We start from the raw sequence: 7,421 nt of genomic DNA, 5'->3' as shown, positions 1-7,421 counted from the left end.
ATATGATTTCTAGATTTGCTGAGCTTGTTCATCTGCCTTGCAGTAACATGTCTTGCTTTTAAAATCACGATCTTATTTTCAGGTAAAACTCAATGAAATTTATGTGTCTTTGTTTAACTCCAGAGTTTGACTTTCCCAGACATTACTCCTGGCATTAAATATACTTTTCAATGTATATAAATGTATAATCACTATATATTTAGTAGTTGATTTTTGTCTGTTATGGACTAAATTGTGTCTCCCACAAATTCCTGTCTGAAGATCTAACCTCCAATGTAACTGCATTTGGAGATAAGGTCCTTAAGGAGGTAATTAAGGTTAAATGAGGTCATAAAGGTCTTTATTCAATAGGATTGGTGTCCTTAACAGAAGAGCAAGAAACACGAGAGATCACAAAGGAAAGGCCATGTGAGGACACAGAGAGAAGGTGGCCATTTGCAAGCCAGGAGGCTTAATGATGATACTTGCAGATTTATACATTAGCCATTTGTATTTTTCTTTTGTAAATTATATGTTCATGTGCTTAATCAATTGTTCCACTGGGATGTTTTTGTGCTTTTTGCTCATCTGTAGGATGGGCTTTATATATGAAGTTGTGTCAGTGGAAGTTCTCTTTCACTTAGCAAAGTGGGAAACATACTCCAGGTAGTTAGGTGAGGTTGATCCAGGTTACTATCTTCCTCCACCCCCATACTGCAATATATTAACCTAATTTGCTTATCCAATGTTTCCTACTAGATTGTAAATCTTTCAAGAACAATCACTTAATACATTTTGAGGAAGTAAGGAATAGTTTATTACTTGCTTCCAAAAATCAATACAGTGTCATCTTTTACTTCAATGGCATTATAGATAAAACAGGATTTTGTTGAGTGGATCTAAAATTATCCACTTGATAATGGAAACAAGTTACAATTTTCAAATAAAACAGTTTCTTGGTTATTTAAAAAATTGCTTTGGCATGTGAGAGTTGCCCAAATTATATATTTAAATAACATTTTATATTGCTATATTTCCAAATCTTCTAATAATAACCAATGTTACAATTCCTGACAGGTTTGTCAAGAAGAATCCTATAGATTCTTCTAATTGGAAAAATTAGAAAAAAGTTAACTCACAAAAAACATTCTTGGCTCTACTGCCTAGCACAGCCGAGAGACAATACATTGAAAACTCACAGTGGCCACCAGTTCATATATGTGCTGTGGTCCTCTTGTACATCTGAGGCCTCCAAATAATTTTGGAGACTGTTTGTTCACACATGGTTTGAAGAACTACAAGGACACTGATGCACAGCAGATCCAGACCACAAGTATTTGGTCATTAGTAAAAACAGATTTACCAATGGGAATTTCCCAATTTCTTCTTTTCAGAACTGTTGTTTGCTTTTATGATCTCAGTCACACTCAGTTTTGTTTACTAATTTGTCCTTTTGGATAGATCACTATACTAGCCACCATGAAGAATTATAAAGAAAATCAGACTTCTAGACTTTATATTGAAGACACACACATTTAATGGAAAACTGTCCACAACCCCACCTAAATGAGAGTAGAAGAACAGAAAAACTATCATCCTTATAGTTAGAAGAGGAGTAAATGGCAAAGAAAAGGTATTAGTAAAATTTGGGAGGTAGGAGTCTGGGTAGAAAACTGTGAGGCAGGAAAATGCTATTTTTTTTTTTTTTTAGTAAGCTTTTAGGAATATTTGAGTTTTAAAAAAACAGGTGTATTATTTTGATAAGATCTTGATTCACTTTTTAAAAATAAAAAATTATGAAACATAAGTCTTGCCTTCCAAGAGCATCAATTAAATAAAAAAAATTTAATTCCTTATTTAGTTGGGCAGTTCCTAAATCATGAGAGTCTGAACTAGAGGCTATCTAAAAGGCAGCACTTCTGACACTAACGTTGTACATTCCAAGAAGCCATCAGAGACCAAATCTTGTTGCCTCTCCCACACTTCATTTAAAACAATTCCATGCCTATGGAAGCCCCTCTCTTGTAAACTCCCATGGAGGACTTACTGTTGTGTACCCCTCCCTGGCTCTTCGGGGGAGGTAGTGGATAGGTATCTAGGGACCTACAGTGGTGTCTGTCACAGAAGCAAAGGCACCATCCTATGGTGTGTATGTGTGTGTGTATGTTTGTTGGGGAGGTGGTGTCTCCCTGCTCCTGCTCTTCTGCTACATGTAATCCTGGCAGCACATCTTGGTACTGCCAACTCATGTTGAAGAGACAATTGTCACAGATTAAAATTTACAGTCACTACTCCAATTTGTTGAAATTTAACTTCAATTTTCCCGAGTGCTTACTCCTGTTTATTGGAAAACACTTAATATTGCCACTTCTAGGTAACACTGGTTCAAGCAATTGCTTTCAGGAAATTACTTAGTTACAAAAACATCTTTTCCCAGGTGGTATCCCCTGTCCTGGAGCTTGCAAGGGGAAGTATATGTGACACCAGTATGCAGGAACCTCAGTTACCTCTCCCTGCAAACAAGACCTTCTTCTTAGCTCCTACTAGTGATGTCAGTCCTTTGAGTCTTGATGTTCTTCATCTTTTCCTTGGAATATCCACATCCCCAGTAGAGAGTTGCCAGATTTAGCAAATAAAAATACAGGATTCCCTTTGAATAACAAAATGGTGGCCTGGAGCATGTTTGGCGTTGTTACTCCACTGGTGTTTGGTGAGACAAACAGCTCTCCTCATCATCCCCCCACACAGAGAGATGAAGCCCACTAGGAACATGGTGATTGAGACCCTGGCTTGCTGACCAGGAAGTTCTTTGCCAGGAAGCTTACAGGAAGTGACCCAATGTGCTCATCTTGGAGGTCAGCAGCAGCTTCAGACCTGAGTGTGACCTTGGACCTGCTGGTGTCAGTATGCACCTGGACATCACATCACCCACAGTCCATCCAGTGCTGAGGTAGCAGCCAGGGAAGTTCAAAAAAATGGCCAGAAGATTGCCAAGAACGAATTGACAGATAGGAATTGGAACCAAGAAGACAAAGCAGAAGAGCTGGGCATGTTCTCAATAGCCAGTAAGGAAGTCTTGAAGAACAGAGCCATAAAAAAAGCAAATGGTAAAAATATTAGATTTGAATCTGATCATGGAGGGGCTTTTAAAGGTTTCAAAGGTGTGGCTGTACCTTCTGGAGGAGGAGGGTTTTCTGTATTTTCTGTAATGGCAGTGGAGTGGAGACTTTACAAGGATTGTCAGAAGGAAATAGCAATAACTAGTGTCCCTTCCTTCACCAGTCCAAAGGCAGCAAGGGAGACCAAGGAAGCACTTGGTTTCATTACTGCAAATGGGGGGAAAAAGATTTCAAATCCTTAAATTAAAGGCAACAGTCAGTAGCTCTGTTTCTCTGTTTTTACTGGGAGTAAATCATGCCATGGGAATGCCCATAAGCAGTAAGATGTGTTAAAACTGTTCTGTTCATTATCAGATAGTGACGCATGTGAACACAAACCCACTCTGTGACCTGACACCTATTTTTAAAAACTGTTACAAATTATTTAGCAAATATTAAATAGCAATGTGGGAACAATGGCCATAGTAATTCTGAAAGTGAAACTAACAAAATATGCTGAGACATAGTCTCCTTACCTTTAGTCATCAAAATTACAGTAAGGATCAGCATTCTTGTTTCATAGCAGCAAAACTGAGGATACATCTGTAAAGAGGTAGCTGTGTTTGAAAAGAAAATAGACCCATTGTACGAGCAACAAGTGTCTTGGCAAGAAAATTGATAGCTCTGTTTTAGGCTTGTTCAACTCTGGACCCCTGACTGGATTTTCATTTTACCCTGAGAACTCTAGTTTATTTGGTAAAGATGTCACCCAGAATAATCCAGGTTTTTTGTTGTTTTATTTTTGTTGTTGTTATTTCCCACAAAAACATGGAAGAGCCAAGCAGAAGGTGACAGTAATGAATGCAAAGGTAGGAATGAAGGAAGAGAGTGATGAGCCGCCTAGGGTAGTAGTTACTGAAGCAAAAGAAGAACTTTTTACTCCAGAGAGTGTAAATTGTTTTACAAGAAGGGTAAGGAACTTAAAGAGGATGTAAGTACCCTGCACTTAAAACTTACAAGGAATCAGAAGCACAGCTTTTAGTGCAGTCAGACACCAAGTAGGCAATGAATTACTGAATGTTATGGTTCCACCCGATATGCTCTGTACTTGAACAAAGAAAAACAATGTACTTACTGTCTGTGTTTTGAATCCACCAATTTATGATAAAAAATGCCACCATCCAAGTTAAGATGTTAATTTGGGTAAATTTAAATGATGATGCAGATGAATTGCACAAAATTTTACCAGGAGAAAAGAATGCCTGAAAACAAACTCAACTGAGGGAATCATGGCCAGGTTGATACTTCCTCTGTTACCACACTGTAAACTTAGTTTTTTCTTTTCTTCTACTTTGACATTTTAAGAATTTATAGATAACTTTAAAACTTTTTTGAGGAAAATTAATATGGCCAATAAAATGTTAGGTTTCAAGGGAAAAAAAAGGATGCCTAGTGAAATTTGAATTTCAAATAAATAATTAGTAATGCAGCACTTAGGATATACTTATATACAAAATTATTCACTGTTACCTGAAATTCACATTTAACTGACTATCCTGTATTTTATCTGGCAACTTTATTTTGCTGTTTCCTACATCATGTCACCAAATCACACAGATAGTATTATTTTTGTGTTAGGAAGGAAAGAAGGAGGAAAAAGAAGAAAAGGGAGGGAAATAAAAGGCTGAATGAATGAAAGAGAGGAATTTAAGTCCACCTGGATGATTCTCTAAAGTAACTGTTTTCAATGAGTGTTATCTAGAATATAAACTGATTAGCTTCAAACTTCAAAATTGTGTGAGTGAGAAAAAGATGTAACAAACATCTCACCATAGAAACTGTACAGCTAGCAAATAAGCATATGGAAAGATGCTCCACATCATACATCATTAGGGAGATGAAAATTAAAGCAGTGAGATACAAGGGTACTTCAAAAAGTCCATGGAAAGATTCATATACTCTTTTAACTTTATTTTCCACAATTTTTTTGAAGTACCCTTGAATCACTACACACCAATTAAAATGGCCAAAATTTGGAGCACTGACAACACCAAATGCTGGTGAGGATGTGGAACAAAAGGAACTCTTATTCATTGCTGGTGGAAGTACAAGATGGTACAGCCACTATTGAACACAGTTTGGCAGTTTCACATGAAACTAAACATATTCTTGCCATATGATCCAGCAATCATATTCCTTGGTATTTATCCAAATGAGCTGAAAACGTATGTTCTCACAAAAACCTTCACTCAAATGTTTATAGCAGCTTTATTCATAACTGCCCAAACTTGAAACAAGCAAGATATATAGGTAAATAAACTCTGGTTCATCCAGACAATGGAATATTACTCAGTGCTTTAAAAAAACCAAACCAAACCCAAACAAACAGACAAAAAAACCTATCAAGCCATGAAAAAACAGGGGGGAAACTTAAGAGCATAGTACTAAGTAGAAGCAGTCAATCTGAAAGGCTACATACTGTATGACTCAGACTATATGGTATTCTGGGAAAGGCAAAACTACAGAGTTAGTAAAAAGATCAGTGGTTGCCAGAGGTTAAAGGGGTGGATGAGAAGTATAAATAGGTAGAGCACAGGACATTTTTAGGGCAGTGAAACTATTCTCTATGATGCTGTGATGGTGAATGTATGTCATTATACGTTTGTTAAAATACATAGAATGTACAATACCAAGAGGGAACCTTAATGTAAACAATGGACTTTGGGTAATAATGATGTGTCAATATAGGTTCATTGATTGTAACAAATGTACCACTGTAGTGGGGAGGTGTTAACAGTGGGGGAGGGGTTTGTTAAAATACATAGAATGTACAATACCAAGAGGGAACCTTAATGTAAACAATGGACTTTGGGTAATAATGATGTGTCAATGTAGGTTCATTGATTGTAACAAATGTACCACTGTAGTGGGGAGGTGTTAACAGTGGGGGAGGGTAGAGGGCATATGGGAATTCTCTGTATTTCCTGTTTAATTTTCCTGTGAACCTAAAACTTCTCTGAAAAATAAAGACTATTTAAATATGGGAAAAAGTCTGTGAAAAAATATAAGGTCACAATAATATTTAAAACATTTAAAATGTGCTGTACCTCAGTGTTGCTTCAAATTCCCCCCAGGTGTATTTGGGAATTCCCAGAGTTGTCTCACAGATGCTTAGGAAATGTGCATTCACATTCTTTGGCTAAGGCTGCCTACTGAGGTCCACAATGCTACAACTTGAAAAACACTCCCACTGCCATCAGCACTGCTGCCGGAGCTAATGGAGAGTATGCTGCCCTGCAGGGACTGATGCTGTGTGGTTCATCTTATCTCAGTCCAGCAAAGCAGAGCACAGTAGTATTCTACAGTGGCTGCCTTAAATCATCAGGCGGTGAGCTGACCACTCATGCCTAAGTGAGGGAGAATTGATCCTCTGCAGCTTTGTGTTACATTTTGTCAAATAGACTTTCAAAACTGCACTGTTATATATATATATGAGCCCCCAGTGCCTCAGTTTAAATAATTGTTTCTTTCATGGTATGGCTTTAATCTTTTTCTTCTTTAGTGTTTTCTAAAGAGGTGAGACTATTGTGGGGAGAGATAGGATGAGGAACCATCTTTATTTTTTTCTTCCCTTCACTCTCTCATTGGAATCTAAAAATGAAATAACTAAAAGAAAGTTAAATAAATTAGAGGGATTCAACAGCAGTATTAGGTAGGCAGCTTAAATAAAGTGGGGAACAGAGATATATTAGGAATTTTTGTATACTAGTGAATTAAAATTGGTATTAACCTGAACTAAATTGTGATAAATTAAGATGATAATGATAATCCCCAGTGTAACTTCTAAGAACATAACTTAATATATAATAAAAAGAAGCATAAAGGTAATTAAAATTGTAAACTAGAGAATAGATATTTAATTAAAAGGAAGGCAGGAATGGAGGGAAGAAGGAGCAAAAAGACATGAGATGCATAGGAAACAAATAGCAAAAAGACAGATATATTTTTTCTTATTAGTAATTGAATTAAAGTAAATGTATTAAATTCTTTGACTAAAAGGTAGAGATTGACAGAATCAGTAAAATATAAACATATGATCCAACTGTATGCTTTATACAAGAGACAATTTTTTAGATCCAAAGACACAAACAGGTTAAAAGAAAAAAAGAATTGGAAACAATGTTCCATGCAATTGGTAACCAAAAGAGAACTATTGGCTATTTTAATATCACACAAAATAGATTTTAAGACAAAAATTGTTAATAGAAACAGGGAATAACATTATGTAATGATAAACGATCATTCCACCAAGAGGAAATAACAATAATAAATATGCATGCACCT

The 7,421-nt window shown here is 36.4% G+C and overlaps 1 pseudogene; it reads left to right on the top strand.

Moving 5' to 3' along the window:
• Positions 1-2,467: 2,467 nt before the first annotated feature.
• LOC103610881 lies at positions 2,468-4,343 on the top strand (annotated as a pseudogene).
• The last annotated feature ends 3,078 nt before the right edge of the window (positions 4,344-7,421 follow it).

This window comes from Galeopterus variegatus, unplaced genomic scaffold, assembly GCF_000696425.1.
Source record: "Galeopterus variegatus unplaced genomic scaffold, G_variegatus-3.0.2 Scaffold11959, whole genome shotgun sequence".
In the NCBI taxonomy this organism is placed as follows: domain Eukaryota; kingdom Metazoa; phylum Chordata; class Mammalia; order Dermoptera; family Cynocephalidae; genus Galeopterus; species Galeopterus variegatus.
This window is presented reverse-complemented; position numbering and strand designations above follow the sequence as displayed.